The sequence below is a fragment of the Callorhinus ursinus genome, unplaced genomic scaffold (genome assembly GCF_003265705.2).
Source record: "Callorhinus ursinus isolate GAN/ISIS: 27379988/994484 unplaced genomic scaffold, GSC_fseal_2.0 scaffold10, whole genome shotgun sequence".
NCBI classification, from domain to species: Eukaryota; Metazoa; Chordata; class Mammalia; order Carnivora; family Otariidae; genus Callorhinus; species Callorhinus ursinus.
Window position 1 is genome coordinate 21016705 of NW_027397072.1, and position 11722 is coordinate 21028426.

An 11722-nucleotide genomic window follows, 5' to 3' on the forward strand; every position below is an offset into this window, starting at 1 on the left:
GGAGACGGTGTATTAGAATTAGCCTCACTGCATTCTGACCACTTCGGTGTTGTATCCCTTACACCCCCAGGCCCAGTGGTAGTGTACTGATTTTTGCCTTTGTTGACATGTTGATTAGTAAGTAGTTTGGGGTTTTTTTTTTCCGTATGTGCCCATTCTGCTTCCTCAACTAGATTTCAAGTTCCTCAAAACCCAGGACTCATGGTCAGAACACATGATGAGAGCTGTGTCCTTAAGAGATGAGAGGGAGACCTCGGGCTTGGGTTGGGCCTCAGAGGGTCTGCACCCGGCTGGGATGCAGGTGTTAAGTGTGATTATGAAGGAGGAGACTCTGCTATACATAGACTAACAGCTTAAACCACATTCCCACCAGTCAGCATTCTTTCATGGCTCTTCAGAACTCTGAAAAAGTCACGGACCTAGGGAGATTGAGACCCTGTGCAGTACTTGGGTGTTTGGTGAGAAACATCACAGAGGAACTCCATGCCAACCCTACCCAAACTACCATGCCCTGCGCTGTGTTTCTAGGACTTCCTCATTAACAGTTACTATTTAATGAATACTTACTGCATACCAGGCTATGAAATAAAAGGTGGGATAAAAAACAGACCTGGAAATTTCTGCTTAAAGAAGCTTACAGACCTTTCCTCAGCGGGGCAGGAAGATGGTGGACATTCAGAGTGAGCATACCTACCAAAAGCAGCTGACCAGCTTTCAAAATAAGAAGAGGGGCCTGTTTGGAGACACTGGCAATGAGAAGCCTCTGTGATACTGAAGAAACGTCAGTCTGGGCTTTGAGATGTCCACAGAGGCCACTGAGGACACCTGTACTGACAAGAAATGCCCCTTTACTGGTAGTGTCTCCATCTGAAGGCAGATCCCATCTGGTGTGTTGACCAAGATGAAGATGCAAAGGATCATTTTCACCCACCGAGACTACCTCCACCATATCCTAAAGTACAGCTACTTCGAGAAACGCCACAAGAACATATCCATGCACCTTGCCCCCCTGTTTCAGGGACCTTCATATTGGCAACATTGTCACCGTGGGCGAGTGCCAGCCCTCGAGCAAGACTGTGCTCTTCAGTGTACTGAAGATCACCAAGGCCACTGGCAGCAAGAAGCCAGAAGTTCAGGGGCGCCTGAACTGGGTGGCTCAGTCGGTTAAGCGTCTGACTCCTGATTTCAGCTCAGGTCATGATCTCAGAGTTGTGAGATCGAGTCCTGGATCAAGAGCTCCCCGCTCAGCGGGGAGTCAGCTTGAGATTCACTCTCTTCCGTCTTCCTCTGCCACTCCCCCTGCTCGCACTCGCATGCTCTCTCTCTCTCTCTCTCTCAAATAATAACAATAATAACAATAAAAAACAAAATAAAGTGTTTTGTACTTCTGGTCTCTAACCCACAAGAGTCTCCAAGTAAGACATGGCTTCAGGGTAAAGATCAAATTTAAGTTTGAGGCTGTGACTCTTTGTTAAGACCTCAGAAAGATACAAGGTGGTGGCCATTAGCCCTCTCCAGAAAAGGAGCTTCCAAGAATCAAAAGGTCATAGCCCCGTAGGTCTCCAACATGCTGCCCAAAACGAAGGGAAAACCATCTCTAAATTAATTGCGGGAATGGCTTTTGTCGAACCAAGTAGACTCTTTTCTGACACTATTTCGGGGGAGTCGTTGGACAGGGAGAGTTCTAAGTGCAGAAAGCAGGTTGAGAGGTCCTTAGCTGCAGACACAGTTCTTCCTGACCCGGAAGAGTATCTCAGAAGGCGGAACCAAAGCCCAGAGGGCAAAGCTAAGGCACAGAGAACAATGGACAGAGGAGTCAGTCCCCGGGAGCTCGCAGGGCCTGAGGGCAGAAGCACGCTTACCCCGGAAGTAGAGAGCCCTGACAACCCAGATCCTGCTCGTTTTAGAATTGTTCTGTGGCTGTGTGTCTCCCGCTGCTCCCGCTGCTCCCGCTTTGGATGTATTTACGGAAGTCATCCTGCCCCCTCTCACCATTGTGTGTTGGGTGTTTGGAGAAGAGGAGATGGTTTCTTTTAAGCTCACAGTCCTTGGACCAAGAGGAGTGACAGAGGCACTGCCCCTGAGGAGGCTTGCATGCACCAGGGCCTGATCTGATCAGGAGGCCCTACACTGTGAGCCTGGGGTGTGACTGGATGAGGCGTGAGGGCGCCAGGAGCAATGAGGGGATGCTGCACGTGGGAGGGATGTGAGCCATTTGTTCAAGGAACCGTCCCAGTATACCCACCGTGTGTGTCTCCCTCTCCCATAGACTCTGAGTGTGGCCCTTGTGATTTGCTTTGGCCAATGGGACAACGCCAGACCAGAAGCTTGACAAGCATGTGCACTTAGAACATCGCCCGCACCTGCCATGTAAGCCTATTGGGCCCACTGGCGGAGGAGAGGCCACAGGAAGGGGAATTGAGGTGCCCCGGGTGTGAGCCAACAACTGCCAGAGATCTTGACCATCAGCCCTCCCACCCTTGTTGAATGAGTGTTTTCAGGTGAAACCAGCATTGAAACCACTCAGTCAATCCACAGAATGATGGGAAATTATAAATAATTGTTAGTTTGTGGGGCTCCTGGGTGGCTCAGTCATTAAGCGTCTGCCTTCGGCTCAGGTCATGACCCCAGGGTCCTGGGATCGAGCCCCACATCAGGCTCCCTGCTCCGTGGGAAGCCTGCTTCTCCCTCTCCCACTCCCCCTGCTTGTGCTCCCTCTCTCGCTGTATCTCTCTCTGTCAAATAAATAAAATCTTTAAAAAAAAAATAGTTTGAGTAAAAAGTTTCAGGATGGTTTTTTTAGGCAGTAATAGATAACTGATACACAGGAAGATTTTTAAATGCCTTCTTGGAGGAGCTAGTACTTAAAGATCGGGGAGGGTGAGCACATAGAAGGCTGGAGAAAGGTTATTCCTGGCACAGCAAGGTAGGAGTATAAGCGGAGGTGAAGGGAGTTACGGGCTACTTCCAGCTCAATTCGCCAGTCGGCCCGAACCACCACAAGAAGGAGTAAAGGAGCCCTCTTTTAGAAGCAGCCCTAGTCAGTCTTTCATTATGCATCAGAGGTCTTGGCTTGGCTGTGGGGTCTTGAAGGTCTGGAGCTTTCCCGCTTCTACTGTCCAAACATATGCGGCGCAAGAGATTCTCTGGGTGGCCGTGGCCAGAGGGCAAACACGCACTGTCACTTCTCTGCTGTGCGTTAACAGGAAAGAAACAAACACCCAGACTGCACCCGCTGGGCGTGGCAGAAAGTGCGAAGGGCTCGAGGACCAGAGAATCAAGGGTTACTATACATGTGCCGTTGTTTTCCAACCATGCAATGCTGAATGCTGAACGTAATTTCTCTGGGTTTCGTGCTTCCTTTGTAAAATGAGCAGGTGTCCTCCAACTCTGAAAGCCCAAGGTTCTAGGAAGATATTTTCTTTTTTATTTTTTTTTAAGATTTTATTTATTTATTTGACAGAGAGAGAGAGAGAGAGAGCAAGAGCAGGAACACAAGCAGAGGAAGTGGGAGAGGGAGAAGCAGGCTTCCCGCCGAGCAGGGAGCCTGATGCGGGGCTCGATCCCAGGACCCTGGGATCATGACCTGAGCTGAAGGCAGACACCTAACGACTGAGCCACCCAGGCGCCCCTAGGAAGATATTTTAATGTATAAATAAATACGTAAGTACCTCCCATATAATAAGCAGTCAAGGGGCACCTGGGTGGCTCAGTCAGTTGAGCATCTGACTCTTGATTTCCGCTCAGGTCGTGATCTCAGGGTCCTGGGATCGAGCCCCCGTGTCGGGCTCTGCACTCAGTTGGGAGTCTGCTTGGGATCCTCTCTGTCTCCCTCTGCCCCTCCCCCAGCTCACAGGCACACGATCTCTTTGTCTAATAAGTAAATCTTTAAAAAAAATAAGCAAATATTGTTGAATCTGAGTAGGCATTAGCAACAACATGGACTGTGGTAGCACTAAAAGACTATGATCTGTAGGTCGGTACAATGCTTTTGGAATCCAATACAGGAATAAGAATCGAGAGTCATACAAATGTTTGACTTTGACTTTTGTCATCCCATTCTTGGGAATTTATCCCAAGGAAATAATTAAACATACCAAAAAAGCTATATGCATCAACTCCAGTGGAAAAAAAATCAAAAACAACTAAATATCTAATAAAAAGGATAAATAAATTATTGTGTGGGCAATATTCTATAGCCATTACAAGAACTATTATGAAAGGTGTAAAATCACAGGAGAGTGTTCGTGATTTTACAATTAGTGGAAAAGGCTATATATATATCATATTCCAGCAACTGTATAAAAATAGACTGCACATGGACACAGCTAGAAAGAAACATGCAAATATGAAAATAGTTGTATGAAAGAGCTGAGATCATGGTGAAAGTTTTTCTTATTTCTTATAGGTTGCCTTTATAGTAAAGTGTTTTAAAACGCCGTTATCAGGCGTTTGGGTGGCTCAGTCAGTTAAGCGTCTGCTTTCGGCTCAGGTCATGGTCCCGGGGTCCTGGGATCGAGCCCCACATCAGGCTCCCTGCTCGGTGGGAACTCTGCTTCTCCCTCTTCCACTCCCCCTGCTTGTGTTCCCTCTCTCACTGTCTCTCTCTCTCTCTCTCTCAAATAAATAAAATCTTAAAAAAAAAACTATAAAAAAAAATGCCATTATCGGGTGCTTGGGTGGCTCAGTTGGTTAAGCAACTGCCTTCCACTCAGGTCACAGCCCTGGAGTCCCAGGATCAAGTCCTGCATCAGGCTCCCTGCTCAGCAGGGAGTCTGCTTCTCCCTCTGACCCCCCCCTTTTAAATAAATAAATAAAATCTTTAAAAAAAAATTATCTTTGCTCTTCACTCTGGTGACTACTCGGGTGTTCCTATGGGAGCAAGAGAACAGGAAAGCCCACCACACATGCTCTGGGGGGTGCCCTGAGGCCCGCCAAGCTGTAGGAGCCCTGACACAGGCCCAGGCCTCTCCTGGAAGCATCCAGGAGACCCACCGGTGACCCAGAGGGGTCGACCCTGAGTCCCTAAGCTAGGAAAGGGTTATTCAGGCCATCTGTAGCTCCATCCAAGAGGGTAACTCAGGAAGAAAGTGTAACAAGGCAACTGTGAGAGACCCTGAGGTGCCCCACTTTTTGCCAAGAGAGTTCTGTCAGGAGACCTGAAAACAAGGGAACCACATGGCCCGAGGAGTGACCTGACCAAGGCGTTTTGCTGCTGGAAACCAGACAGAGACACTGACGGAAGTGACATCTCCTCACCAGCCCCTCATCTGAAGTTAAGATCATCTTCTTGTCAAAGTAACCCCATTTTTGAGCATCTACTTTGCATAAGACACCCAAGAGGATACAAAGATGACTAAGACAGGGTTGTTGCTGCAAGGAGCTGGCACCCCACCCGGGGTGTGGGGGAGGGGCGTGGGGGAGGGGAGAAGGGGGCAAGAGACAGAGACCGAGAGGCGTAGGCTCCACGGCAGAATATTTAACAGTGGGGCAAACCACAGCTACCAAAGTCAGGAGGAGGAAGAGATCGTGTCCAGCCAGAATGGTCCCTTGCTCCGGGCCTTAAAGGATGGGTTTTGTCAGAGATAACCTCTGGGGAGGTGTCTCAGGCTGAGGAGCCGGTGGAAGCTGAAAAGGCAGAGGTGGGGGAAGGCCCTGGGACACCTGGGCAGCCGTGAGGGTCCGGTGAGCCTGGGCCCAAGCCCACGGAGTGAGGGCAGCCAGAGATTTGGTGCGAAGGGGGACTGGAGCCAGGAGGGGGGTCATGCCTCCAATGGTTGGCCTGGCCATGCTTTAGAATAATGCAGAGTGCACAGCAACAGGACCTTGGGGACAGTCAGAGCCGGGAAGACAGGAAGGAGCAGCCATACCAGGGAGGGACAAAGAGAGGTGGACGGGGCTGGGGTGTCAGCAGCCGAACAGAAAGGAAAAGACGTGAGGAGGGCTGCAGAGGCAGAACCGATGGGGCTTGGTGACTGACTGGTGCCTGGCGGGAGGAAGGAGCCCTAGATAAGTCCAGGGCTTCAAGCCCAGGAGACAGAGCGCTGGAGATGCTGACAATGGGGACAGGAAACCGGGAAGAATGGGCTGGAGCAGGAGGTGAAAGGGAGGGGTTTTGCTCAGGATGCAGTGAGTCCAACAAGACGCCTGCTAGAGCAAGTCAGGGCTGCATTTGAGAGCTAGCCCTTCAAAGCCTGCAGCGGGGGAGGGCAAGATGTCAGGGCTGAAGGCAGAACCTCATGACCCCATCTGTAGGCGGCGGAGGAGAAGAAGCAAATGACGGAGAAAGAGGTGGGACAGAGGGCACAGAGCAGAGCAGGGTCTCCGGGCTGGGATGGAAAGTGGCGACCGTGCTGTGTAGGCAAGGCCAGCCCAGGGGGTCCCAGGTAAGCATTGCGGGGGGGGGGGGGGGTCGCCGGAAGCCAGGCTGTAAGAAGCGGAAAGCACCATCACAAAGTGGAGACAGACTCTGACAACTTTTTCATTAAGTTTGGTCATAAGGAGAAGAGGGTCAGGTGGCCCCCTGAAGAGGGTGCAGGGTCAAGGGAATGTGTTTTTTGGGGTGTACACCTTTGAGCATGCTTGTAGGTAAGAAGACAGTGATAGGAGGACCATGAGCATGGTCCTCTCCTGGAGAAGAGAGGATGGATGGGCCGTGGTGGAGTCAGCTGTAGCAGAAGAGAGATACCTGAGCCTCCAAGGCAATGCTGTCGAAAGAAACTTTAAAAAAGAAGGAGAAGGAGAATGGGCGCCTGGGTGGCTCAGTTGGTTAAGTGACTGCCTTCGGCTCAGGTCAGGATTCTGGAGTCCCGGGATCGAGTCCCGCATTGGGCTCCCTGCTCAGTGGGGAGGCTGCTTCTCCCTCGGACCCTCTTCCCTCTCGTGCTCTCTCTCACTTTCTCTCTCTCTCAAATAAATAAATAAAATCTTTATTAAAAAAAGGAGAAAGAGAAAACGATGAAGAAGAAACTTTTTTAAATGACAGCAACATCCTTCAGGCAAATCTTATTCAGAACCGCAATATCTGAAATCATTGATGTTGAGTTGAAATAGGAAACCAGGGGGGCCGTGGAAGGCCCTCCTTCTCCTGGGGCATCTGCTCCAAGCAAAACAGAACAGGAGGAGAACATAATGAAGTGAGTGAAGAAGAAATGGAGAGGTTTTGCTGCCGGCATGATGGGGATCTTGAAAAACGGAAAGCTTAACAAAAGGAAGAATTTGGAAGAGTCATCGTGGAAAAAAACGAGCTGCTGACGGCACTTGAGCTGGAAAGCATGGGATTTCCAAGCAACACGAAGGTCCCTACTGAGGTGGAGCTTGAATGCGAGGTGCAGCTAGCTGGCCCTTGCAAGGCTTTCCTCCCGCAAGGCGAGCTGCCTTGGCAGAAGCAGCCCCTGACACTGATTATCCAGGCTCGGGGCTGACACAGTCTGATGGGAGGCTGGGGCGTGAGGGGATCTCAGGAGCTTTCAAGGACATGGTCCAGAGAGCCAGCCTTTCCTGGGGTCCCCTTTCTACCACGCCAGAGAGCAGGGATTTCCCGGGTGTCCAAGGCAGCGCTCCTCTGGCTGTGATCGGTGGGAGATGAAGCTCCTTTCAAGGACAGGTCACCGGCAAATTAGGGCTGAGATTTTCAGAGAGGTGTTTAACACAATTTTTAAAATTATGGTAAATTGTACATAACATTAAATTTGCCATATTAGCCATTGTAAAGAGTACAGTTCTTTGTGGCATTAAATAATTTACATTGTTGTGCAATCATCATCACCATCCATTTCCAGAACCTTTCCATCATCCCCAACTGAAACTCTGTACTCATTAGACACCAATTTTCCATTTTTCCCTCCACCCCCATGCCTGGCAACCACTGTTCTACTTTCTGTCTCTAGGAATTTGATTACTCTAGGTACCTCCTATTGGGGAAACCATGCAATATTTGTCTTTTTGTGACTGGCCTATTTCATTTAGCATAATGTTTTCAAGGTTCATCTATGTTATAGCATGTGCCAGGACTTCTGTCCTTTTTAAGGCTGAATAATATTATATTGTATGGGGGCACCTGGGTGGCTCAGTCGGTTAGGCATCTGCCTTCAGCTCAGGTCATGATCCCGGGGTCCTGGGATCGAGTTCTGCATCAGGCTCCCTGCTCAGTGGGGAGTCTGCTTCTCCCTCTGACTCTGTGCTCTCTCTCTCTCTCTCTCAAGTAAATAAGTAAAACCTTTAAAAAAAAATTGCATTGTATGGATACACGTTTTGTTTATTCATTCCTCAGTGAGTGGACACGTGGGTTGAGTCCAACAATGGGCTACTGTGAATAATGCTGCTGGGAACTTTGGTGGACAAATACCTCTTCAGTTCCTGTTTTCAGTTCTTCTGTGCATGTACCCAGAAGTGGAGTTGTCCACGGTGTGTTCTTCAAAATGATATGCATAACTGAATAAAAATAGACCAGTACAACTTTGACAAAATAGATGATGCTGGACGTGTGCAAGCTCGGTACAAGCCGACCAGCCTGGCCTGGGCAGAGTCGCTGGTATGGCAGTTGCTCACACCCCCATTTCTAGAGCCCTACACTAGGGTGTCTGGTCCATCTTTTAGGATTCAAGGCCTGATCCTAGAGGGACACTTGAGTATTTGAATTTCAGGAAGGAAAGGAGCCTGCCAGGCTTCCGAAGCACCATTTCTGGAGGCAGAAGCCTAAAGCTCACAGATGGCTGTGGTTGGAGCCCAGGAGGTAAGAACAGAGCTGGTCATTCCTACAAACGAAGCCCGGTTATGATGAGGCACCCTAGCTTTCCCTTGCTGGTCTGATTTGTGCCCTAAAGCCCAGGCTTGGGAGTCAAGACAGCCTCTGCTTCGATCCGTGCTCCGCTGGAGTTAGCTCCGTTGTCTTCGGCAGGGTGTTCTGTCCCCCCTGATTCTGTTTGCTCCTCTGTCAATCGGCGGCTAAAGGGATTAAATTAAGATAGGTGTGTGGAAGTGACTAACACAGAAGCCAGTGCACCCGAAACTATCAGTTAATGTCGACTTCCTTCTTTTCCCACCTTAGTAGCTTCCTTCACTGCCCCCACTCACTTTGGGACTCCAGGAGCCTAGGAACCCGCTGTTCTCTAGCACCTTCGCCCAGTGCTTCAAGCTACCAGAAAGAGAGGCAGAAACCCTGCACCTTTGCCTTCTAGTGGTGAGGCAGGCCCATTGCAGTTGCACGGCCGTTCCTACTTGATTGGTTTATGAGCGGAGGTCAGGTCGAATTTACAAACCCATGTCTGAGTCACCAGCCGTACATCAGTGTGACTCGCGTTTACGGCTGACTATTATTCATGAGGAAGTACTATACAGCAGAATAATTAGAAGGCACCATTAAATATATCATATTTATTTGGTTTGACTGACCCCAACACTAACTGTACCTATTTGGCCTCATGTTCATCTGCTTGGAAATGGAACGAGCTGATGGTTGCGGAGAGCAGGAGGCCACCGGGTAGACACCATGAGGTCCCAGATCAGAGCACTGACCAGGGCACGGCGGAGGCGTGAGAAGGCGTCATTTTGGAGGTGATCATGAAAGACCCACAGGATGGAGGGTGAGACACCCTGCCGTTTTTTCAGAAAAACTGAGAAACGGGAGCTGGAGGGAGCCTCCGCGGCTGCCAAGCACAGCATTCATAGTAGCTCCCGGGAAGTCTGTTTGGCTCTCTGACCGGAGAGTGATTCTTTCCGAGGCAGGTGGATGGGCTGGCTGAGGGGAGGTAGGACCAGGGGTGGGGAGGAGGTGGCGCGGGCCTGGCAGCAGACGGGAGGAAAAGGCCCGTCGGTACCGGGCAGGAGGTATGGAGGAGATAGGAGAGCGTGCGGACTGGTGAGTGTCTCTTCAAGAAGTCACCCGGGAGTGTCCGACAGCCAGGCAGGGTGAGGACGGTTGCGCCCCACGTTCAAGTGGCTGGGGTCGTGGAGGCCCAGGAGCCAGGAGTTGGGCCCAGCCAGAACCTGGGAGGGTGGAGGAGCCAAGCAGACGCCCCTTCCCTGAGAAGTGGGCAGAGTACATGGTAGGGCCCAGCTACTGCATCAGGAAAGCAGTCTTGACCACAAGTCCTAACTATGTCCAGAGGTTGTGTGTCTTCCATCCGGTTGATCATCGTATCAGGATAACAAGCATACTTGTCAAAATGCTAATTTCTGGGCCCCAGCCCAGACCTCCCGTTCTTCATGGTATGGGTACGTGTGTGTGTGTGTGTGTGCGCGCGCATGTGTGTGTGTGTGTGTGTGTGTGTGTGTGTGTGTACTAAGAATCTCTACTTGTGGTTCCCCTCCCCAAGGTGATTCCTGTTTCTATTCCTAAGTGTGTATACCACCCACTTCACAAACCCCAGCTGCAGCCATGCTAGTCCTGGAACCTAACAGAAGTTCTACCATGTGCTGACCAGTGGGCTCTGGCTTTTGGACCCTGATAGGACACCATGGGGTTCCTGCAGTACTAAAAATGACACAGACCTCAATGTTTTTTTCTAACATGAGTTTTTTGGGTTTGGGTTTTTTTCTTTTTCTTGTTAAGATGAAGCATGACTTGACATACATACAACCAGGGCTAGTCTCTGACAAAATAGGTGAGTGGTTTGTTTCTGTCCTGTTACAACCCCATCCCATGGTACCCAATGGCTTCACATGGCAGTGGATACCAGAACCTTCACTGTGGCCCCCCTTACCACCCCCCTGGCAAGTACTGCCTTCTCTGTCACCTTCTTCAACTAAATGACTTCTGCAAAAACCTAAATATGCAACAAATAAGGAAGTGATATGTCATCTGTGATGCACATCAACTCAGTGGATTAGGCAGCCTTTTAAAGCTACCATAAAGAGGAGTGCCTGGGTGGTTCAGCCAGTTAAACCTTCGACTCTTGGTTTTGGTTCAGGTCGTGATCTCAGAGTCCTTAGATCAAGCCCCACGTGGGGATCCGTGTTCAGCTCAGAGTCCACTTGGGGTTCTTTCCCTCTTCCTCTCTCTCCCCCTCTGCTCCTCCCCCCCCACGTACATGCTCTCTCTCTTTCTCTCAAATAAATAAATAAACAAATAAAATCTAAAAAAAAAACAAAAACTACCATAAGGATTGTATAGAAACTTAGGGCAAGGAGTGCCTGGGTGGCTCAGTCGGTTAAGCATATGCCTTCGGCCCAGGTCATGATCCGGGGTCCTGGGATCGAGCCCCACATCGGGCTCCCTGCTCAGCGGGGAGCCTGCTTCTCCCTCTCCCTCTGCCCCTCCCCCTGCTGGTGCTCTCTCTCTTTCTGTCAAATAAATAAATAAATAAAATCTTTAAAAAAAGAAACTTAGGGCAATACTTATTAAATAATATGTATTATTAATAAAACATAGGCACTAATCTCTCTGATAGCTGCCTTAGCAACATTTTTCTAGATATGTCTCCTCAGGCAAGGGAAACAAAAGCAAAAACAAACTATTGGGACTACACCAAAGTAAAATGCTTTTGCACAGCAAAGGAAACCATCAACAAAACAAAATGACAACCTACTGAATGGGAGAAGATATTTGCAATGATATGTTCAATAAGGGGTTAATATCCAAAATATATAAAGAATTTACACAGCTCAACACTAAAAAAAAAAAAATCTGATTTTTATTTATTTTTTTATTTTTTTTTAAAGATTTTATTTATTTATTTGACAGAGAGAGACACAGCGAGAGCAGGAACACAAGCAGGGGGAG

The 11722-nt window shown here is 49.4% G+C and overlaps 1 pseudogene; it reads left to right on the forward strand.

Annotated features, from left to right (window-relative positions):
- Positions 1 to 664: 664 nt before the first annotated feature.
- LOC112821268 (small ribosomal subunit protein uS17 pseudogene) lies at positions 665 to 7424 on the forward strand (annotated as a pseudogene).
- The last annotated feature ends 4298 nt before the right edge of the window (positions 7425 to 11722 follow it).